Source organism: Triturus cristatus, chromosome 11 (assembly GCF_964204655.1).
Source record: "Triturus cristatus chromosome 11, aTriCri1.1, whole genome shotgun sequence".
Classification (NCBI taxonomy): Eukaryota; Metazoa; Chordata; class Amphibia; order Caudata; family Salamandridae; genus Triturus; species Triturus cristatus.
In genome coordinates, this window is record NC_140594.1 from 937264260 (window position 1) to 937288787 (window position 24528).

The following is a 24528-nucleotide window of genomic DNA, read 5'->3' on the forward strand; positions in this document are numbered from 1 at the left end:
AGGAAGCTCATTTCACCTCTTCTCCTGCACTCCGTATGTTGGACTCTGATACTCAAGATGGATTGTTAAGGATAATCTGTTTATGTATCTCCATCCGACTTTCAAAAAGGCCCCAGTGCTTTGAGTGGTTCAGAGTCCTTTATCATTCCCCCTCCTACTTGCCTTGTAGTCATGAATACAGATAGTAACCTACTGCATAACTTCTGATGTCATCCTCCTGTGTGGTCAGCTGCCACAAGGACAATTGGTCCAGTGGTGCGCTGACATCATAAAGCTAATCAGATGTTGTCTGACATGAGGGCCACTCTGTTGCCTAGCAAGCTGACATCATAAAGCTAAAGCAAGATGTTGTCGGACATGAGGGCCACTCTGTTGGCTAACAAGCAGTCGGATACATTGATGTTGGTAACTAAATGAGTAGCAGGGTGGACAGGATGTCCAACTGAAAACTAAGATGAAAGAAATTAGGAAAGTTTTTGAGACTTCTCATTTTGTATCAACGTACGTTTGAGGATAAGAGTCATCTTCACCATTTCTGAAGTGGTGGGAATTGGCTAAAATGGAGATGGTCATTATGCTATTCATAGTTTTTATTATTCCCATGAACTGTGGCATAACCCTTACTCTCAACTTATCAGCTGGCTTAATTGCTACTGGTGTACCATATCCTAAAACAAAAGAAGTGAGAATGGTTCACTGCCACTTGGCTGGCAAAAACATCTATTGATCTATGTCCTAATGTACGCGCTACAGTTGTTTAGAGAGTTTTAGCAAATGAGGCAAGGGATGCAGAGAAGTATGCGAGGATAAAAAGCTAAAATTGAGATTTGATTTTCTAATGAGCTGTTGATTTACACAATAAAAGACTCCATAGTATTGATCTGTTTACCCTTTATAAAAATCAAGATTTTTTTGTATTGCTTATAGAAAATATGCCAACAGTGGACTTTTCCATCTGCTGATTATACTGAATGACCACCGGTGGCAGTGTTTCACAACAGTTTCTCTGAATTGCCGAGACTGAAGGAAAAAAAAAAAGGAAGTCTTCCGGCATACGGCATCATTTTACCAATTTATATGGTAAGTAAAACTCCCAATCATTCCTTTAGGCATTAAAAAGTTCACAGCATCAGCATGTCCTCACTAGCTTGTAGTGGGAGACTGTGCCTGAATAGAATTTCTGTCAAGCTGAAAGTAATATGGATCACATTGTGTTGGTCATAATAATTCATAAAAGCCCGGCTGTCTCCAACGTTACTAAAGCCTGCTTTAGATCCTGGAACTAGCAATGTTCCATTCGAGCAAATTGCTGCCTTTGAGGCTGAAATGTACTACCTCATTTCAGAACGAGTGTGTTACATTCTCACGGAAGGAAGCTCATTTCACCTCTTCTCCTGCACTCCGTATGTTGGACTCTGATACTCATGATGGATTGTTAAGGATAATCTGTTTATGTATCTCCATCCGACTTTCAAAAAGGCCCCAGTGCTTTGAGTGGTTCAGAGTCCTTTACCATTCCCCCTCCTACTTGCCTTGTAGTTATGAATACAGATAGTAACCTACTGCATAACTTCTGATCTCATCCTCCTGTGTGGTCAGCTGCCACAAGGACAATTGGTCCAGTGGTGCGCTGACATCATAAAGCTAATCAGATGTTGTCTGACATGAGGGCCACTCTGTTGCCTAGCAAGCTGACATCATAAAGCTAAAGCAAGATGTTTTCGGACATGCGGGCCACTCTGTTGGCTAACAAGCAGTAGGATACATTGATGTTGGTAACTAAATGAGTAGCAGGGTGGACAGGATGTCCAACTGAAAACTAAGATGAAAGAAATTAGGAAAGTTTTTGAGACTTGTCATTTTGTATCAACGTACGTTTGAGGATAAGAGTCATCTTCACCATTTCTGAAGTGGTGGGAATTGGCTAAAATGGAGATGGTCATTATGCTATTCATAGTTTTTATTATTCCCATGAACTGTGGCATTACCCTTACTCTCAACTTATCAGCTGGCTTAATTGCTACTGGTGTACCATATCCTAAAACAAAAGAAGTGAGAATGGTTCACTGCCACTTGGCTGGCAAAAACATCTATTGATCTATGTCCTAATGTACGCGCTACAGTTGTTTAGAGAGTTTTAGTAAATGAGGCAAGGGATGCAGAGAAGTATGCGAGGATAAAAAGCTAAAATTGAGATTTGATTTTCTAATGAGCTGTTGATTTACACAATAAAAGACTCCATAGTATTGATCTGTTTACCCTTTATAAAAATCAAGATTTTTTTGTATTGCTTATAGAAAATGTGCCAACAGTGGACTTTTCCATCTGCAGATTATACTGAATGACCACCGGTGGCAGTGTTTCACAACCGAGTTTCTCTGAATTGCCGAGACTGAAGGAAAAAAAAAAAAGGAAGTCTTCCGGCATACGGCATCATTTTACCAATTTATATGGTAAGTAAAACTCCCAATCATTCCTTTAGGCATTAAAAAGTTCACAGCATCAGCATGTCCTCACTAGCTTGTAGTGGGAGACTGTGCCTGAATAGAATTTCTGTCAAGCTGAAAGTAATATGGATCACATTGTGTTGGTCATAATAATTCATAAAAGCCCGGCTGTCTCCAACGCTACTAAAGCCTGCTTTAGATCCTGGAACTAGCAATGTTCCATTCGAGCAAATTGCTGCCTTTGAGGCTGAAATGTACTACCTCATTTCAGAACGAGCGTGTTACATTCTCACGGAAGGAAGCTCATTTCACCTCTTCTCCTGCACTCCGTATGTTGGACTCTGATACTCAAGATGGATTGTTAAGGATAATCTGTTTATGTATCTCCATCCGACTTTCAAAAAGGCCCCAGTGCTTTGAGTGGTTCAGAGTCCTTTACCATTCCCCCTCCTACTTGCCTTGTAGTCATGAATACAGATAGTAACCTACTGCATAACTTCTGATCTCATCCTCCTGTGTGGTCAGCTGCCACAAGGACAATTGGTCCAGTGGTGCGCTGACATCATAAAGCTAATCAGATGTTGTCTGACATGAGGGCCACTCTGTTGCCTAGCAAGCTGACATCATAAAGCTAAAGCAAGATGTTGTCGGACATGAGGGCCACTCTGTTGGCTAACAAGCAGTAGGATACATTGATGTTGGTAACTAAATGAGTAGCAGGGTGGACAGGATGTCCAACTGAAAACTAAGATGAAAGAAATTAGGAAAGTTTTTGAGACTTCTCATTTTGTATCAACGTACGTTTGAGGATAAGAGTCATCTTCACCATTTCTGAAGTGGTGGGAATTGGCTAAAATGGAGATGGTCATTATGCTATTCATAGTTTTTATTATTCCCATGAACTGTGGCATAACCCTTACTCTCAACTTATCAGCTGGCTTAATTGCTACTGGTGTACCATATCCTAAAACAAAAGAAGTGAGAATGGTTCACTGCCACTTGGCTGGCAAAAACATCTATTGATCTATGTCCTAATGTACGCGCTACAGTTGTTTAGAGAGTTTTAGCAAATGAGGCAAGGGATGCAGAGAAGTATGCGAGGATAAAAAGCTAAAATTGAGATTTGATTTTCTAATGAGCTGTTGATTTACACAATAAAAGACTCCATAGTATTGATCTGTTTACCCATTATAAAAATCAAGATTTTTTTGTATTGCTTATAGAAAATGTGCCAACAGTGGACTTTTCCATCTGCTGATTATACTGAATGACCACCGGTGGCAGTGTTTCACAACAGTTTCTCTGAATTGCCGAGACTGAAGGAAAAAAAAAAGGAAGTCTTCCGGCATACAGTATCATTTTACCAATTTATATGGTAAGTAAAACTCCCAATCATTCCTTTAGGCATTAAAAAGTTCACAGCATCAGCATGTCCTCACTAGCTTGTAGTGGGAGACTGTGCCTGAATAGAATTTTTGTCAAGCTGAAAGTAATATGGATCACATTGTGTTGGTCATAATAATTCATAAAAGCCCGGCTGTCTCCAACGTTACTAAAGCCTGCTTTAGATCCTGGAACTAGCAATGTTCCATTCGAGCAAATTGCTGCCTTTGAGGCTGAAATGTACTACCTCATTTCAGAACGAGCGTGTTACATTCTCACGGAAGGAAGCTCATTTCACCTCTTCTCCTGCACTCCGTATGTTGGACTCTGATACTCAAGATGGATTGTTAAGGATAATCTGTTTATGTATCTCCATCCGACTTTCAAAAAGGCCCCAGTGCTTTGAGTGGTTCAGAGTCCTTTATCATTCCCCCTCCTACTTGCCTTGTAGTCATGAATACAGATAGTAACCTACTGCATAACTTCTGATGTCATCCTCCTGTGTGGTCAGCTGCCACAAGGACAATTGGTCCAGTGGTGCGCTGACATCATAAAGCTAATCAGATGTTGTCTGACATGAGGGCCACTCTGTTGCCTAGCAAGCTGACATCATAAAGCTAAAGCAAGATGTTGTCGGACATGAGGGCCACTCTGTTGGCTAACAAGCAGTCGGATACATTGATGTTGGTAACTAAATGAGTAGCAGGGTGGACAGGATGTCCAACTGAAAACTAAGATGAAAGAAATTAGGAAAGTTTTTGAGACTTCTCATTTTGTATCAACGTACGTTTGAGGATAAGAGTCATCTTCACCATTTCTGAAGTGGTGGGAATTGGCTAAAATGGAGATGGTCATTATGCTATTCATAGTTTTTATTATTCCCATGAACTGTGGCATAACCCTTACTCTCAACTTATCAGCTGGCTTAATTGCTACTGGTGTACCATATCCTAAAACAAAAGAAGTGAGAATGGTTCACTGCCACTTGGCTGGCAAAAACATCTATTGATCTATGTCCTAATGTACGCGCTACAGTTGTTTAGAGAGTTTTAGCAAATGAGGCAAGGGATGCAGAGAAGTATGCGAGGATAAAAAGCTAAAATTGAGATTTGATTTTCTAATGAGCTGTTGATTTACACAATAAAAGACTCCATAGTATTGATCTGTTTACCCTTTATAAAAATCAAGATTTTTTTGTATCGCTTATAGAAAATGTGCTAACAGTGGACTTTTCCATCTGCAGATTATACTGAATGACCACCGGTGGCAGTGTTTCACAACCGAGTTTCTCTGAATTGCCGAGACTGAAGGAAAAAAAAAAAAAGGAAGTCTTCCGGCATACGGCATCATTTTACCAATTTATATGGTAAGTAAAACTCCCAATCATTCCTTTAGGCATTAAAAAGTTCACAGCATCAGCATGTCCTCACTAGCTTGTAGTGGGAGACTGTGCCTGAATAGAATTTCTGTCAAGCTGAAAGTAATATGGATCACATTGTGTTGGTCATAATAATTCATAAAAGCCCGGCTGTCTCCAACGCTACTGAAGCCTGCTTTAGATCCTGGAACTAGCAATGTTCCATTCGAGCAAATTGCTGCCTTTGAGGCTGAAATGTACTACCTCATTTCAGAACGAGCGTGTTACATTCTCACGGAAGGAAGCTCATTTCACCTCTTCTCCTGCACTCCGTATGTTGGACTCTGATACTCAAGATGGATTGTTAAGGATAATCTGTTTATGTATCGCCATCCGACTTTCAAAAAGGCCCCAGTGCTTTGAGTGGTTCAGAGTCCTTTACCATTCCCCCTCCTACTTGCCTTGTAGTCATGAATACAGATAGTAACCTACTGCATAACTTCTGATCTCATCCTCCTGTGTGGTCAGCTGCCACAAGGACAATTGGTCCAGTGGTGCGCTGACATCATAAAGCTAATCAGATGTTGTCTGACATGAGGGCCACTCTGTTGCCTAGCAAGCTGACATCATAAAGCTAAAGCAAGATGTTGTCGGACATGAGGGCCACTCTGTTGGCTAACAAGCAGTAGGATACATTGATGTTGGTAACTAAATGAGTAGCAGGGTGGACAGGATGTCCAACTGAAAACTAAGATGAAAGAAATTAGGAAAGTTTTTGAGACTTCTCGTTTTGTATCAACGTACGTTTGAGGATAAGAGTCATCTTCACCATTTCTGAAGTGGTGGGAATTGGCTAAAATGGAGATGGTCATTATGCTATTCATAGTTTTTATTATTCCCATGAACTGTGGCATAACCCTTACTCTCAACTTATCAGCTGGCTTAATTGCTACTGGTGTACCATATCCTAAAACAAAAGAAGTGAGAATGGTTCACTGCCACTTGGCTGGCAAAAACATCTATTGATCTATGTCCTAATGTACGCGCTACAGTTGTTTAGAGAGTTTTAGCAAATGAGGCAAGGGATGCAGAGAAGTATGCGAGGATAAAAAGCTAAAATTGAGATTTGATTTTCTAATGAGCTGTTGATTTACACAATAAAAGACTCCATAGTATTGATCTGTTTACCCATTATAAAAATCAAGATTTTTTTGTATTGCTTATAGAAAATGTGCCAACAGTGGACTTTTCCATCTGCTGATTATACTGAATGACCACCGGTGGCAGTGTTTCACAACAGTTTCTCTGAATTGCCGAGACTGAAGGAAAAAAAAAAAGGAAGTCTTCCGGCATACGGCATCATTTTACCAATTTATATGGTAAGTAAAACTCCCAATCATTCCTTTAGGCATTAAAAAGTTCACAGCATCAGCATGTCCTCACTAGCTTGTAGTGGGAGACTGTGCCTGAATAGAATTTCTGTCAAGCTGAAAGTAATATGGATCACATTGTGTTGGTCATAATAATTCATAAAAGCCCGGCTGTCTCCAACGCTACTAAAGCCTGCTTTAGATCCTGGAACTAGCAATGTTCCATTCGAGCAAATTGCTGCCTTTGAGGCTGAAATGTACTACCTCATTTCAGAACGAGCGTGTTACATTCTCACGGAAGGAAGCTCATTTCACCTCTTCTCCTGCACTCCCTATGTTGGACTCTGATACTCAAGATGGATTGTTAAGGATAATCTGTTTATGTATCTCCATCCGACTTTCAAAAAGGCCCCAGTGCTTTGAGTGGTTCAGAGTCCTTTACCATTCCCCCTCCTACTTGCCTTGTAGTCATGAATACAGATAGTAACCTACTGCATAACTTCTGATCTCATCCTCCTGTGTGGTCAGCTGCCACAAGGACAATTGGTCCAGTGGTGCGCTGACATCATAAAGCTAAAGCAAGATGTTGTCGGACATGAGGGCCACTCTGTTGGCTAACAAGCAGTAGGATACATTGATGTTGGTAACTAAATGAGTAGCAGGGTGGACAGGATGTCCAACTGAAAACTAAGATGAAAGAAATTAGGAAAGTTTTTGAGACTTCTCGTTTTGTATCAACGTACGTTTGAGGATAAGTCATCTTCACCATTTCTGAAGTGGTGGGAATTGGCTAAAATGGAGATGGTCATTATGCTATTCATAGTTTTTATTATTCCCATGAACTGTGGCATAACCCTTACTCTCAACTTATCAGCTGGCTTAATTGCTACTGGTGTACCATATCCTAAAACAAAAGAAGTGAGAATGGTTCACTGCCACTTGGCTGGCAAAAACATCTATTGATCTATGTCCTAATGTACGCGCTACAGTTGTTTAGAGAGTTTTAGCAAATGAGGCAAGGGATGCAGAGAAGTATGCGAGGATAAAAAGCTAAAATTGAGATTTGATTTTCTAATGAGCTGTTGATTTACACAATAAAAGACTCCATAGTATTGATCTGTTTACCCATTATAAAAATCAAGATTTTTTTGTATTGCTTATAGAAAATGTGCCAACAGTGGACTTTTCCATCTGCAGATTATACTGAATGACCACCGGTGGCAGTGTTTCACAACAGTTTCTCTGAATTGCCGAGACTGAAGGAAAAAAAAAAGGAAGTCTTCCGGCATACGGCATCATTTTACCAATTTATATGGTAAGTAAAACTCCCAATCATTCCTTTAGGCATTAAAAAATTCACAGCATCAGCATGTCCTCACTAGCTTGTAGTGGGAGACTGTGCCTGAATAGAATTTCTGTCAAGCTGAAAGTAATATGGATCACATTGTGTTGGTCATAATAATTCATAAAAGCCCGGCTGTCTCCAACGCTACTAAAGCCTGCTTTAGATCCTGGAACTAGCAATGTTCCATTCGAGCAAATTGCTGCCTTTGAGGCTGAAATGTACTACCTCATTTCAGAACGAGCGTGTTACATTCTCACGGAAGGAAGCTCATTTCACCTCTTCTCCTGCACTCCGTATGTTGGACTCTGATACTCAAGATGGATTGTTAAGGATAATCTGTTTATGTATCTCCATCCGACTTTCAAAAAGGCCCCAGTGCTTTGAGTGGTTCAGAGTCCTTTACCATTCCCCCTCCTACTTGCCTTGTAGTCATGAATACAGATAGTAACCTACTGCATAACTTCTGATGTCATCCTCCTGTGTGGTCAGCTGCCACAAGGACAATTGGTCCAGTGGTGCGCTGACATCATAAAGCTAATCAGATGTTGTCTGACATGAGGGCCACTCTGTTGCCTAGCAAGCTGACATCATAAAGCTAAAGCAAGATGTTGTCGGACATGAGGGCCACTCTGTTGGCTAACAAGCAGTCGGATACATTGATGTTGGTAACTAAATGAGTAGCAGGGTGGACAGGATGTCCAACTGAAAACTAAGATGAAAGAAATTAGGAAAGTTTTTGAGACTTCTCGTTTTGTATCAACGTACGTTTGAGGATAAGAGTCATCTTCACCATTTCTGAAGTGGTGGGAATTGGCTAAAATGGAGATGGTCATTATGCTATTCATAGTTTTTATTATTCCCATGAACTGTGGCATAACCCTTACTCTCAACTTATCAGCTGGCTTAATTGCTACTGGTGTACCATATCCTAAAACAAAAGAAGTGAGAATGGTTCACTGCCACTAGGCTGGCAAAAACATCTATTGATCTATGTCCTAATGTACGCGCTACAGTTGTTTAGAGAGTTTTAGCGAATGAGGCAAGGGATGCAGAGAAGTATGCGAGGATAAAAAGCTAAAATTGAGATTTGATTTTCTAATGAGCTGTTGATTTACACAATAAAAGACTCCATAGTATTGATCTGTTTACCCATTATAAAAATCAAGATTTTTTTGTATTGCTTATAGAAAATGTGCCAACAGTGGACTTTTCCATCTGCTGATTATACTGAATGACCACCGGTGGCAGTGTTTCACAACAGTTTCTCTGAATTGCCGAGACTGAAGGAAAAAAAAAAAGGAAGTCTTCCGGCATACGGCATCATTTTACCAATTTATATGGTAAGTAAAACTCCCAATCATTCCTTTAGGCATTAAAAAGTTCACAGCATCAGCATGTCCTCACTAGCTTGTAGTGGGAGACTGTGCCTGAATAGAATTTCTGTCAAGCTGAAAGTAATATGGATCACATTGTGTTGGTCATAATAATTCATAAAAGCCCGGCTGTCTCCAACGTTACTAAAGCCTGCTTTAGATCCTGATACTAGCAATGTTCCATTCGAGCAAATTGCTGCCTTTGAGGCTGAAATGTACTACCTCATTTCAGAACGAGCGTGTTACATTCTCACGGAAGGAAGCTCATTTCACCTCTTCTCCTGCACTCCGTATGTTGGACTCTGATACTCAAGATGGATTGTTAAGGATAATCTGTTTATGTATCTCCATCCGACTTTCAAAAAGGCCCCAGTGCTTTGAGTGGTTCAGAGTCCTTTACCATTCCCCCTCCTACTTGCCTTGTAGTCATGAATACAGATAGTAACCTACTGCATAACTTCTGATGTCATCCTCCTGTGTGGTCAGCTGCCACAAGGACAATTGGTCCAGTGGTGCGCTGACATCATAAAGCTAATCAGATGTTGTCTGACATGAGGGCCACTCTGTTGCCTAGCAAGCTGACATCATAAAGCTAAAGCAAGATGTTGTCGGACATGAGGGCCACTCTGTTGGCTAACAAGCAGTAGGATACATTGATGTTGGTAACTAAATGAGTAGCAGGGTGGACAGGATGTCCAACTGAAAACTAAGATGAAAGAAATTAGGAAAGTTTTTGAGACTTGTCATTTTGTATCAACGTACGTTTGAGGATAAGAGTCATCTTCACCATTTCTGAAGTGGTGGGAATTGGCTAAAATGGAGATGGTCATTATGCTATTCATAGTTTTTATTATTCCCATGAACTGTGGCATAACCCTTACTCTCAACTTATCAGCTGGCTTAATTGCTACTGGTGTACCATATCCTAAAACAAAAGAAGTGAGAATGGTTCACTGCCACTAGGCTGGCAAAAACATCTATTGATCTATGTCCTAATGTACGCGCTACAGTTGTTTAGAGAGTTTTAGCAAATGAGGCAAGGGATGCAGAGAAGTATGCGAGGATAAAAAGCTAAAATTGAGATTTGATTTTCTAATGAGCTGTTGATTTACACAATAAAAGACTCCATAGTATTGATCTGTTTACCCATTATAAAAATCAAGATTTTTTTGTATTGCTTATAGAAAATGTGCCAACAGTGGACTTTTCCATCTGCTGATTATACTGAATGACCACCGGTGGCAGTGTTTCACAACAGTTTCTCTGAATTGCCGAGACTGAAGGAAAAAAAAAAAGGAAGTCTTCCGGCATACGGCATCATTTTACCAATTTATATGGTAAGTAAAACTCCCAATCATTCCTTTAGGCATTAAAAAGTTCACAGCATCAGCATGTCCTCACTAGCTTGTAGTGGGAGACTGTACCTGAATAGAATTTCTGTCAAGCTGAAAGTAATATGGATCACATTGTGTTGGTCATAATAATTCATAAAAGCCCGGCTGTCTCCAACGTTACTAAAGCCTGCTTTAGGTCCTGGAACTAGCAATGTTCCATTCGAGCAAATTGCTGCCTTTGAGGCTGAAATGTACTACCTCATTTCAGAACGAGCGTGTTACATTCTCACGGAAGGAAGCTCATTTCACCTCTTCTCCTGCACTCCGTATGTTGGACTCTGATACTCAAGATGGATTGTTAAGGATAATCTGTTTATGTATCTCCATCCGACTTTCAAAAAGGCCCCAGTGCTTTGAGTGGTTCAGAGTCCTTTACCATTCCCCCTCCTACTTGCCTTGTAGTCATGAATACAGATAGTAACCTACTGCATAACTTCTGATGTCATCCTCCTGTGTGGTCAGCTGCCACAAGGACAATTGGTCCAGTGGTGCGCTGACATCATAAAGCTAATCAGATGTTGTCTGACATGAGGGCCACTCTGTTGCCTAGCAAGCTGACATCATAAAGCTAAAGCAAGATGTTGTCGGACATGAGGGCCACTCTGTTGGCTAACAAGCAGTAGGATACATTGATGTTGGTAACTAAATGAGTAGCAGGGTGGACAGGATGTCCAACTGAAAACTAAGATGAAAGAAATTAGGAAAGTTTTTGAGACTTGTCGTTTTGTATCAACGTACGTTTGAGGATAAGAGTCATCTTCACCATTTCTGAAGTGGTGGGAATTGGCTAAAATGGAGATGGTCATTATGCTATTCATAGTTTTTATTATTCCCATGAACTGTGGCATAACCCTTACACTCAACTTATCAGCTGGCTTAATTGCTACTGGTGTACCATATCCTAAAACAAAAGAAGTGAGAATGGTTCACTGCCACTTGGCTGGCAAAAACATCTATTGATCTATGTCCTAATGTACGCGCTACAGTTGTTTAGAGAGTTTTAGCAAATGAGGCAAGGGATGCAGAGAAGTATGCGAGGATAAAAAGCTAAAATTGAGATTTGATTTTCTAATGAGCTGTTGATTTACACAATAAAAGACTCCATAGTATTGATCTGTTTACCCATTATAAAAATCAAGATTTTTTTGTATCGCTTATAGAAAATGTGCCAACAGTGGACTTTTCCATCTGCTGATTATACTGAATGACCACCGGTGGCAGTGTTTCACAACAGTTTCTCTGAATTGCCGAGACTGAAGGAAAAAAAAAAAGGAAGTCTTCCGGCATACGGCATCATTTTACCAATTTATATGGTAAGTAAAACTCCCAATCATTCCTTTAGGCATTAAAAAGTTCACAGCATCAGCATGTCCTCACTAGCTTGTAGTGGGAGACTGTGCCTGAATAGAATTTCTGTCAAGCTGAAAGTAATATGGATCACATTGTGTTGGTCATAATAATTCATAAAAGCCCGGCTGTCTCCAACGCTACTAAAGCCTGCTTTAGATCCTGGAACTAGCAATGTTCCATTCGAGCAAATTGCTGCCTTTGAGGCTGAAATGTACTACCTCATTTCAGAACGAGCGTGTTACATTCTCACGGAAGGAAGCTCATTTCACCTCTTCTCCTGCACTCCCTATGTTGGACTCTGATACTCAAGATGGATTGTTAAGGATAATCTGTTTATGTATCTCCATCCGACTTTCAAAAAGGCCCCAGTGCTTTGAGTGGTTCAGAGTCCTTTACCATTCCCCCTCCTACTTGCCTTGTAGTCATGAATACAGATAGTAACCTACTGCATAACTTCTGATCTCATCCTCCTGTGTGGTCAGCTGCCACAAGGACAATTGGTCCAGTGGTGCGCTGACATCATAAAGCTAATCAGATGTTGTCTGACATGAGGGCCACTCTGTTGCCTAGCAAGCTGACATCATAAAGCTAAAGCAAGATGTTGTCGGACATGAGGGCCACTCTGTTGGCTAACAAGCAGTAGGATACATTGATGTTGGTAACTAAATGAGTAGCAGGGTGGACAGGATGTCCAACTGAAAACTAAGATGAAAGAAATTAGGAAAGTTTTTGAGACTTCTCATTTTGTATCAACGTACGTTTGAGGATAAGAGTCATCTTCACCATTTCTGAAGTGGTGGGAATTGGCTAAAATGGAGATGGTCATTATGCTATTCATAGTTTTTATTATTCCCATGAACTGTGGCATAACCCTTACTCTCAACTTATCAGCTGGCTTAATTGCTACTGGTGTACCATATCCTAAAACAAAAGAAGTGAGAATGGTTCACTGCCACTAGGCTGGCAAAAACATCTATTGATCTATGTCCTAATGTACGCGCTACAGTTGTTTAGAGAGTTTTAGCAAATGAGGCAAGGGATGCAGAGAAGTATGCGAGGATAAAAAGCTAAAATTGAGATTTGATTTTCTAATGAGCTGTTGATTTACACAATAAAAGACTCCATAGTATTGATCTGTTTACCCATTATAAAAATCAAGATTTTTTTGTATTGCTTATAGAAAATGTGCCAACAGTGGACTTTTCCATCTGCTGATTATACTGAATGACCACCGGTGGCAGTGTTTCACAACAGTTTCTCTGAATTGCCGAGACTGAAGGAAAAAAAAAAAGGAAGTCTTCCGGCATACGGCATCATTTTACCAATTTATATGGTAAGTAAAACTCCCAATCATTCCTTTAGGCATTAAAAAGTTCACAGCATCAGCATGTCCTCACTAGCTTGTAGTGGGAGACTGTGCCTGAATAGAATTTCTGTCAAGCTGAAAGTAATATGGATCACATTGTGTTGGTCATAATAATTCATAAAAGCCCGGCTGTCTCCAACGTTACTAAAGCCTGCTTTAGGTCCTGGAACTAGCAATGTTCCATTCGAGCAAATTGCTGCCTTTGAGGCTGAAATGTACTACCTCATTTCAGAACGAGCGTGTTACATTCTCACGGAAGGAAGCTCATTTCACCTCTTCTCCTGCACTCCGTATGTTGGACTCTGATACTCAAGATGGATTGTTAAGGATAATCTGTTTATGTATCTCCATCCGACTTTCAAAAAGGCCCCAGTGCTTTGAGTGGTTCAGAGTCCTTTACCATTCCCCCTCCTACTTGCCTTGTAGTCATGAATACAGATAGTAACCTACTGCATAACTTCTGATGTCATCCTCCTGTGTGGTCAGCTGCCACAAGGACAATTGGTCCAGTGGTGCGCTGACATCATAAAGCTAATCAGATGTTGTCTGACATGAGGGCCACTCTGTTGCCTAGCAAGCTGACATCATAAAGCTAAAGCAAGATGTTGTCGGACATGAGGGCCACTCTGTTGGCTAACAAGCAGTAGGATACATTGATGTTGGTAACTAAATGAGTAGCAGGGTGGACAGGATGTCCAACTGAAAACTAAGATGAAAGAAATTAGGAAAGTTTTTGAGACTTGTCGTTTTGTATCAACGTACGTTTGAGGATAAGAGTCATCTTCACCATTTCTGAAGTGGTGGGAATTGGCTAAAATGGAGATGGTCATTATGCTATTCATAGTTTTTATTATTCCCATGAACTGTGGCATAACCCTTACACTCAACTTATCAGCTGGCTTAATTGCTACTGGTGTACCATATCCTAAAACAAAAGAAGTGAGAATGGTTCACTGCCACTTGGCTGGCAAAAACATCTATTGATCTATGTCCTAATGTACGCGCTACAGTTGTTTAGAGAGTTTTAGCAAATGAGGCAAGGGATGCAGAGAAGTATGCGAGGATAAAAAGCTAAAATTGAGATTTGATTTTCTAATGAGCTGTTGATTTACACAATAAAAGACTCCATAGTATTGATCTGTTTACCCATTATAAAAATCAAGATTTTTTTGTATTGCTTATAGAAAATGTGCCAACAGTGGACTTTTCCATCTGCAGATTATACTGAATGACCACCGGTGGCAGTGTTTCACAACCGAGTTTCTCTGAATTGCCGAGACTGAAGAAAAAAAAAAAATTGAAGTCTTCCGGCATACGGCATCATTTTACCAATTTATATGGTAAGTAAAACTCCCAATCATTCCTTTAGGCATTAAAAAGTTCACAGCATCAGCATGTCCTCACTAGCTCGTAGTGGGAGACTGTGCCTGAATAGAATTTCTGTCAAGCTGAAAGTAATATGGATCACATTGTGTTGGTCATAATAATTCATAAAAGCCCGGCTGTCTCCAACGCTACTAAAGCCTGCTTTAGATCCTGGAACTAGCAATGTTCCATTCGAGCAAATTGCTGCCTTTGAGGCTGAAATGTACTACCTCATTTCAGAACGAGCGTGTTACATTCTCACGGAAGGAAGCTCATTTCACCTCTTCTCCTGCACTCCCTATGTTGGACTCTGATACTCAAGATGGATTGTTAAGGATAATCTGTTTATGTATCTCCATCCGACTTTCAAAAAGGCCCCAGTGCTTTGAGTGGTTCAGAGTCCTTTACCATTCCCCCTCCTACTTGCCTTGTAGTCATGAATACAGATAGTAACCTACTGCATAACTTCTGATCTCATCCTCCTGTGTGGTCAGCTGCCACAAGGACAATTGGTCCAGTGGTGCGCTGACATCATAAAGCTAATCAGATGTTGTCTGACATGAGGGCCACTCTGTTGCCTAGCAAGCTGACATCATAAAGCTAAAGCAAGATGTTGTCGGACATGAGGGCCACTCTGTTGGCTAACAAGCAGTAGGATACATTGATGTTGGTAACTAAATGAGTAGCAGGGTGGACAGGATGTCCAACTGAAAACTAAGATGAAAGAAATTAGGAAAGTTTTTGAGACTTCTCATTTTGTATCAACGTACGTTTGAGGATAAGAGTCATCTTCACCATTTCTGAAGTGGTGGGAATTGGCTAAAATGGAGATGGTCATTATGCTATTCATAGTTTTTATTATTCCCATGAACTGTGGCATAACCCTTACTCTCAACTTATCAGCTGGCTTAATTGCTACTGGTGTACCATATCCTAAAACAAAAGAAGTGAGAATGGTTCACTGCCACTTGGCTGGCAAAAACATCTATTGATCTATGTCATAATGTACGCGCTACAGTTGTTTAGAGAGTTTTAGCAAATGAGGCAAGGGATGCAGAGAAGTATGCGAGGATAAAAAGCTAAAATTGAGATTTGATTTTCTAATGAGCTGTTGATTTACACAATAAAAGACTCCATAGTATTGATCTGTTTACCCTTTATAAAAATCAAGATTTTTTTGTATCGCTTATAGAAAATGTGCTAACAGTGGACTTTTCCATCTGCAGATTATACTGAATGACCACCGGTGGCAGTGTTTCACAACCGAGTTTCTCTGAATTGCCGAGACTGAAGGAAAAAAAAAAAAAAGGAAGTCTTCCGGCATACGGCATCATTTTACCAATTTATATGGTAAGTAAAACTCCCAATCATTCCTTTAGGCATTAAAAAGTTCACAGCATCAGCATGTCCTCACTAGCTTGTAGTGGGAGACTGTGCCTGAATAGAATTTCTGTCAAGCTGAAAGTAATATGGATCACATTGTGTTGGTCATAATAATTCATAAAAGCCCGGCTGTCTCCAACGCTACTAAAGCCTGCTTTAGATCCTGGAACTAGCAATGTTCCATTCGAGCAAATTGCTGCCTTTGAGGCTGAAATGTACTACCTCATTTCAGAACGAGCGTGTTACATTCTCACGGAAGGAAGCTCATTTCACCTCTTCTCCTGCACTCCGTATGTTGGACTCTGATACTCAAGATGGATTGTTAAGGATAATCTGTTTATGTATCTCCATCCGACTTTCAAAAAGGCCCCAGTGCTTTGAGTGGTTCAGAGTCCTTTATCATTCCCCCTCCTACTTGCCTTGTAGTCATGAATACAGATAGTAACCTACTGCATAACTTCTGATGTCATCCTCCTGTGTGGTCAGCTGCCACAAGGACAATTGGTCCAGTGGTGCGCTGACATCATAAAGCTAATCAGATGTTGTCTGACATGAGGGCCACTCTGTTGCCTAGCAAGCTGACATCATAAAGCTAAAGCAAGATGTTGTCGGACATGAGGGCCACTCTGTTGGCTAACAAGCAGTCGGATACATTGATGTTGGTAACTAAATGAGTAGCAGGGTGGACAGGATGTCCAACTGAAAACTAAGATGAAAGAAATTAGGAAAGTTTTTGAGACTTCTCATTTTGTATCAACGTACGTTTGAGGATAAGAGTCATCTTCACCATTTCTGAAGTGGTGGGAATTGGCTAAAATGGAGATGGTCATTATGCTATTCATAGTTTTTATTATTCCCATGAACTGTGGCATAACCCTTACTCTCAACTTATCAGCTGGCTTAATTGCTACTGGTGTACCATATCCTAAAACAAAAGAAGTGAGAATGGTTCACTGCCACTCGGCTGGCAAAAACATCTATTGATCTATGTCCTAATGTACGCGCTACAGTTGTTTAGAGAGTTTTAGCAAATGAGGCAAGGGATGCAGAGAAGTATGCGAGGATAAAAAGCTAAAATTGAGATTTGATTTTCTAATGAGCTGTTGATTTACACAATAAAAGACTCCATAGTATTGATCTGTTTACCCTTTATAAAAATCAAGATTTTTTTGTATCGCTTATAGAAAATGTGCTAACAGTGGACTTTTCCATCTGCAGATTATACTGAATGACCACCGGTGGCAGTGTTTCACTACAGAGTTTCTCTGAATTGCCGAGACTGAAGGAAAAAAAAAAAAAAGGAAGTCTTCCGGCATACGGCATCATTTTACCAATTTATATGGTAAGTAAAACTCCCAATCATTCCTTTAGGCATTAAAAAGTTCACAGCATCAGCATGTCCTCACTAGCTTGTAGTGGGAGACTGTGCCTGAATAGAATTTCTGTCAAGCTGAAAGTAATATGGATCACATTGTGTTGGTCATAATAATTCATAAAAGCCCGGCTGTCTCCAACGCTACTAAAGCCTGCTTTAGATCCTGGAACTAGCAATGTTCCATTCGAGCAAATTGCTGCCTTTGAGGCTGAAATGTACTACCTCATTTCAGAACGAGCGTGTTACATTCTCACGGAAGGAAGCTCATTTCACCTCTTCTCCTGCACTCCCTATGTTGGACTCTGATACTCAAGATGGATTGTTAAGGATAATCTGTTTATGTATCGCCATCCGACTTTCAAAAAGGCCCCAGTGCTTTGAGTGGTTCAGAGTCCTTTACCATTCCCCCTCCTACTTGCCTTGTAGTCATGAATACAGATAGTAACCTACTGCATAACTTCTGATCTCATCCTCCTGTGTGGTCAGCTGCCACAAGGACAATTGGTCCAGTGGTGCGCTGACATCATAAAGCTAATCAGATGTTGTCTGACATGAGGGCCACTCTGTTGCCTAGCAAGCTGACATCATAAAGCTAAAGCAAGATGTTGTCGGACATGAGGGCCACTCTGTTGGCTAACAAGCAGTCGGATACATTGATGTTGGTAACTAAATGAGTAGCAGGGTGGACAGGATGTCCAACTGAAAACTAAGATGAAAGAAATTAGGAAAGTTTTTGAGACTTCTCGTTTTGTATCAACGTACGTTTGAGGATAAGAGTCATCTTCACCATTTCAGAAGTGGTGGGAATTGGCTAAAATGGAGATGGTCATTATGCTATTCATAGTTTTTATTATTCCCATGAACTGTGGCATAACCCTTACTCTCAACTTATCAGCTGGCTTAATTGCTACTGGTGTACCATATCCTAAAACAAAAGAAGTGAGAATGGTTCACTGCCACTTGGCTGGCAAAAACATCTATTGATCTATGTCCTAATGTACGCGCTACAGTTGTTTAGAGAGTTTTAGCAAATGAGGCAAGGGATGCAGAGAAGTATGCGAGGATAAAAAGCTAAAATTGAGATTTGATTTTCTAATGAGCTGTTGATTTACACAATAAAAGACTCCATAGTATTGATCTGTTTACCCTTTATAAAAATCAAGATTTTTTTGTATCGCTTATAGAAAATGTGCTAACAGTGGACTTTTCCATCTGCAGATTATACTGAATGACCACCGGTGGCAGTGTTTCACAACCGAGTTTCTCTGAATTGCCGAGACTGAAGAAAAAAAAAAAATTGAAGTCTTCCGGCATACGGCATCATTTTACCAATTTATATGGTAAGTAAAACTCCCAATCATTCCTTTAGGCATTAAAAAGTTCACAGCATCAGCATGTCCTCACTAGCTCGTAGTGGGAGACTGTGCCTGAATAGAATTTCTGTCAAGCTGAAAGTAATATGGATCACATTGTGTTGGTCATAATAATTCATAAAAACCCGGCTGTCTCCAACGTTACTAAAGCCTGCTTTAGATCCTGGAACTAGCAATGTTCCATTCGAGCAAATTGCTGCCTTTGAGGCTGAAATGTTCTACCTCATTTCAGAACGAGCGTGTTACATTCTCACGGAAGGAAGCTCATTTCACCTCTTCTCCTGCACTCCGTATGTTGGACTCTGATACTCAAGATGGATTGTTAAGGATAATCTGTTTATGTATCTCCATCCGACTTTCAAAAAGGCCCCAGTGCTTTGAGTGGTTCAGAGTCCTTTACCATTCCCCCTCCTACTTGCCTTGTAGTCATGAATACAGATAGTAACCTACTGCATAACTTCTGATGTCATCCTCCTGTGTGGTCAGCTGCCACAAGGACAATTGGTCCAGTGGTGCGCTGACATCATAAAGCTAATCAGATGTTGTCTGACATGAGGGCCACTCTGTTGCCTAGCAAGCTGACATCATAAAGCTAAAGCAAGATGTTGTCGGACATGAGGGCCACTCTGTTGGCTAACAAGCAGTAGGATACATTGATGTTGGTAACTAAATGAGTAGCAGGGTGGACAGGATGTCCAACTGAAAACTAAGATGAAAGAAATTAGGAAAGTTTTTGAGACTTCTCGTTTTGTATCAACGTACGTTTGAGGATAAGTCATCTTCACCACTTCTGAAGTGGTGGGAATTGGCTAAAATGGAGATGGTCATTATGCTATTCATAGTTTTTATTATTCCCATGAACTGTGGCATAACCCTTACTCTCAACTTATCAGCTGGCTTAATTGCTACTGGTGTACCATATCCTAAAACAAAAGAAGTGAGAATGGTTCACTGCCACTTGGCTGGCAAAAACATCTATTGATCTATGTCCTAATGTACGCGCTACAGTTGTTTAGAGAGTTTTAGCAAATGAGGCAAGGGATGCAGAGAAGTATGCGAGGATAAAAAGCTAAAATTGAGATTTGATTTTCTAATGAGCTGTTGATTTACACAATAAAAGACTCCATAGTATTGATCTGTTTACCCTTTATAAAAATCAAGATTTTTTTGTATTGCTTATAGAAAATGTGCCAACAGTGGACTTTTCCATCTGCTGATTATACTGAATGACCACCGGTGGCAGTGTTTCACAACAGTTTCTCTGAATTGCCGAGACTGAAGGAAAAAAAAAAAGGAAGTCTTCCGGCATACGGCATCATTTTACCAATTTATATGGTAAGTAAAACTCCCAATCATTCCTTTAGGCATTAAAAAGTTCACAGCATCAGCATGTCCTCACTAGCTTGTAGTGGGAGACTGTGCCTGAATAGAATTTCTGTCAAGCTGAAAGTAATATGGATCACATTGTGTTGGTCATAATAATTCATAAAAGCCCGGCTGTCTCCAACGTTACTAAAGCCTGCTTTAGGTCCTGGAACTAGCAATGTTCCATTCGAGCAAATTGCTGCCTTTGAGGCTGAAATGTACTACCTCATTTCAGAACGAGCGTGTTACATTCTCACGGAAGGAAGCTCATTTCACCTCTTCTCCTGCACTCCGTATGTTGGACTCTGATACTCAAGATGGATTGTTAAGGATAATCTGTTTATGTATCTCCATCCGACTTTCAAAAAGGCCCCAGTGCTTTGAGTGGTTCAGAGTCCTTTACCATTCCCCCTCCTACTTGCCTTGTAGTCATGAATACAGATAGTAACCTACTGCATAACTTCTGATGTCATCCTCCTGTGTGGTCAGCTGCCACAAGGACAATTGGTCCAGTGGTGCGCTGACATCATAAAGCTAATCAGATGTTGTCTGACATGAGGGCCACTCTGTTGCCTAGCAAGCTGACATCATAAAGCTAAAGCAAGATGTTGTCGGACATGAGGGCCACTCTGTTGGCTAACAAGCAGTAGGATACATTGATGTTGGTAACTAAATGAGTAGCAGGGTGGACAGGATGTCCAACTGAAAACTAAGATGAAAGAAATTAGGAAAGTTTTTGAGACTTGTCGTTTTGTATCAACGTACGTTTGAGGATAAGAGTCATCTTCACCATTTCTGAAGTGGTGGGAATTGGCTAAAATGGAGATGGTCATTATGCTATTCATAGTTTTTATTATTCCCATGAACTGTGGCATAACCCTTACACTCAACTTATCAGCTGGCTTAATTGCTACTGGTGTACCATATCCTAAAACAAAAGAAGTGAGAATGGTTCACTGCCACTTGGCTGGCAAAAACATCTATTGATCTATGTCCTAATGTACGCGCTACAGTTGTTTAGAGAGTTTTAGCAAATGAGGCAAGGGATGCAGAGAAGTATGCGAGGATAAAAAGCTAAAATTGAGATTTGATTTTCTAATGAGCTGTTGATTTACACAATAAAAGACTCCATAGTATTGATCTGTTTACCCATTATAAAAATCAAGATTTTTTTGTATCGCTTATAGAAAATGTGCCAACAGTGGACTTTTCCATCTGCTGATTATACTGAATGACCACCGGTGGCAGTGTTTCACAACAGTTTCTCTGAATTGCCGAGACTGAAGGAAAAAAAAAAAGGAAGTCTTCCGGCATACGGCATCATTTTACCAATTTATATGGTAAGTAAAACTCCCAATCATTCCTTTAGGCATTAAAAAGTTCACAGCATCAGCATGTCCTCACTAGCTTGTAGTGGGAGACTGTGCCTGAATAGAATTTCTGTCAAGCTGAAAGTAATATGGATCACATTGTGTTGGTCATAATAATTCATAAAAGCCCGGCTGTCTCCAACGCTACTAAAGCCTGCTTTAGATCCTGGAACTAGCAATGTTCCATTCGAGCAAATTGCTGCCTTTGAGGCTGAAATGTACTACCTCATTTCAGAACGAGCGTGTTACATTCTCACGGAAGGAAGCTCATTTCACCTCTTCTCCTGCACTCCCTATGTTGGACTCTGATACTCAAGATGGATTGTTAAGGATAATCTGTTTATGTATCTCCATCCGACTTTCAAAAAGGCCCCAGTGCTTTGAGTGGTTCAGAGTCCTTTACCATTCCCCCTCCTACTTGCCTTGTAGTCATGAATACAGATAGTAACCTACTGCATAACTTCTGATCTCATCCTCCTGTGTGGTCAGCTGCCACAAGGACAATTGGTCCAGTGGTGCGCTGACATCATAAAGCTAATCAGATGTTGTCTGACATGAGGGCCACTCTGTTGCCTAGCAAGCTGACATCATAAAGCTAAAGCAAGATGTTGTCGGACATGAGGGCCACTCTGTTGGCTAACAAGCAGTAGGATACATTGATGTTGGTAACTAAATGAGTAGCAGGGTGGACAGGATGTCCAACTGAAAACTAAGATGAAAGAAATTAGGAAAGTTTTTGAGACTTCTCATTTTGTATCAACGTACGTTTGAGGATAAGAGTCATCTTCACCATTTCTGAAGTGGTGGGAATTGGCTAAAATGGAGATGGTCATTATGCTATTCATAGTTTTTATTATTCCCATGAACTGTGGCATAACCCTTACTCTCAACTTATCAGCTGGCTTAATTGCTACTGGTGTACCATATCCTAAAACAAAAGAAGTGAGAATGGTTCACTGCCACTTGGCTGGCAAAAACATCTATTGATCTATGTCATAATGTACGCGCTACAGTTGTTTAGAGTTTTAGCAAATGAGGCAAGGGATGCAGAGAAGTATGCGAGGATAAAAAGCTAAAATTGAGATTTGATTTTCTAATGAGCTGTTGATTTACACAATAAAAGACTCCATAGTATTGATCTGTTTACCCTTTATAAAAATCAAGATTTTTTTGTATCGCTTATAGAAAATGTGCCAACAGTGGACTTTTCCATCTGCTGATTATACTGAATGACCACCGGTGGCAGTGTTTCACAACAGTTTCTCTGAATTGCCGAGACTGAAGGAAAAAAAAAAAGGAAGTCTTCCGGCATACGGCATCATTTTACCAATTTATATGGTAAGTAAAACTCCCAATCATTCCTTTAGGCATTAAAAAGTTCACAGCATCAGCATGTCCTCACTAGCTTGTAGTGGGAGACTGTGCCTGAATAGAATTTCTGTCAAGCTGAAAGTAATATGGATCACATTGTGTTGGTCATAATAATTCATAAAAGCCCGGCTGTCTCCAACGCTACTAAAGCCTGCTTTAGATCCTGGAACTAGCAATGTTCCATTCGAGCAAATTGCTGCCTTTGAGGCTGAAATGTACTACCTCATTTCAGAACGAGCGTGTTACATTCTCACGGAAGGAAGCTCATTTCACCTCTTCTCCTGCACTCCCTATGTTGGACTCTGATACTCAAGATGGATTGTTAAGGATAATCTGTTTATGTATCTCCATCCGACTTTCAAAAAGGCCCCAGTGCTTTGAGTGGTTCAGAGTCCTTTACCATTCCCCCTCCTACTTGCCTTGTAGTCATGAATACAGATAGTAACCTACTGCATAACTTCTGATCTCATCCTCCTGTGTGGTCAGCTGCCACAAGGACAATTGGTCCAGTGGTGCGCTGACATCATAAAGCTAATCAGATGTTGTCTGACATGAGGGCCACTCTGTTGCCTAGCAAGCTGACATCATAAAGCTAAAGCAAGATGTTGTCGGACATGAGGGCCACTCTGTTGGCTAACAAGCAGTAGGATACATTGATGTTGGTAACTAAATGAGTAGCAGGGTGGACAGGATGTCCAACTGAAAACTAAGATGAAAGAAATTAGGAAAGTTTTTGAGACTTCTCATTTTGTATCAACGTACGTTTGAGGATAAGAGTCATCTTCACCATTTCTGAAGTGGTGGGAATTGGCTAAAATGGAGATGGTCATTATGCTATTCATAGTTTTTATTATTCCCATGAACTGTGGCATAACCCTTACTCTCAACTTATCAGCTGGCTTAATTGCTACTGGTGTACCATATCCTAAAACAAAAGAAGTGAGAATGGTTCACTGCCACTTGGCTGGCAAAAACATCTATTGATCTATGTCATAATGTACGCGCTACAGTTGTTTAGAGTTTTAGCAAATGAGGCAAGGGATGCAGAGAAGTATGCGAGGATAAAAAGCTAAAATTGAGATTTGATTTTCTAATGAGCTGTTGATTTACACAATAAAAGACTCCATAGTATTGATCTGTTTACCCTTTATAAAAATCAAGATTTTTTTGTATCGCTTATAGAAAATGTGCTAACAGTGGACTTTTCCATCTGCAGATTATACTGAATGACCACCGGTGGCAGTGTTTCACAACCGAGTTTCTCTGAATTGCCGAGACTGAAGAAAAAAAAAAAATTGAAGTCTTCCGGCATACGGCATCATTTTACCAATTTATATGGTAAGTAAAACTCCCAATCATTCCTTTAGGCATTAAAAAGTTCACAGCATCAGCATGTCCTCACTAGCTCGTAGTGGGAGACTGTGCCTGAATAGAATTTCTGTCAAGCTGAAAGTAATATGGATCACATTGTGTTGGTCATAATAATTCATAAAAGCCCGGCTGTCTCCAACGCTACTAAAGCCTGCTTTAGATCCTGGAAC

The 24528-nt window shown here is 40.4% G+C and overlaps 2 long non-coding RNA genes across 2 annotated transcripts in view; both read left to right on the plus strand.

The window, feature by feature from the left end:
• The first annotated feature begins 9089 nt into the window (after positions 1-9089).
• On the plus strand, positions 9090-16100 carry LOC146785694 (uncharacterized). Its single transcript, XR_014970763.1, has 6 exons — positions 9090-9242; positions 10460-10612; positions 11830-11982; positions 13200-13352; positions 14604-14725; positions 15977-16100. It is a non-coding gene; the product is annotated as an uncharacterized LOC146785694 (long non-coding RNA).
• A 2626-nt stretch (positions 16101-18726) lies between these two features.
• The window catches only part of LOC146785695 (uncharacterized), an 86455-nt gene continuing 80653 nt past the window's right edge, over positions 18727-24528 (plus strand). Inside the window, exons 1-5 of the long non-coding RNA XR_014970762.1 lie at positions 18727-18848; positions 20064-20216; positions 21434-21586; positions 22802-22954; positions 24204-24325. This is a non-coding gene — a long non-coding RNA (uncharacterized LOC146785695). The remainder of the gene's footprint in view (positions 18849-20063; positions 20217-21433; positions 21587-22801; positions 22955-24203; positions 24326-24528) is intronic.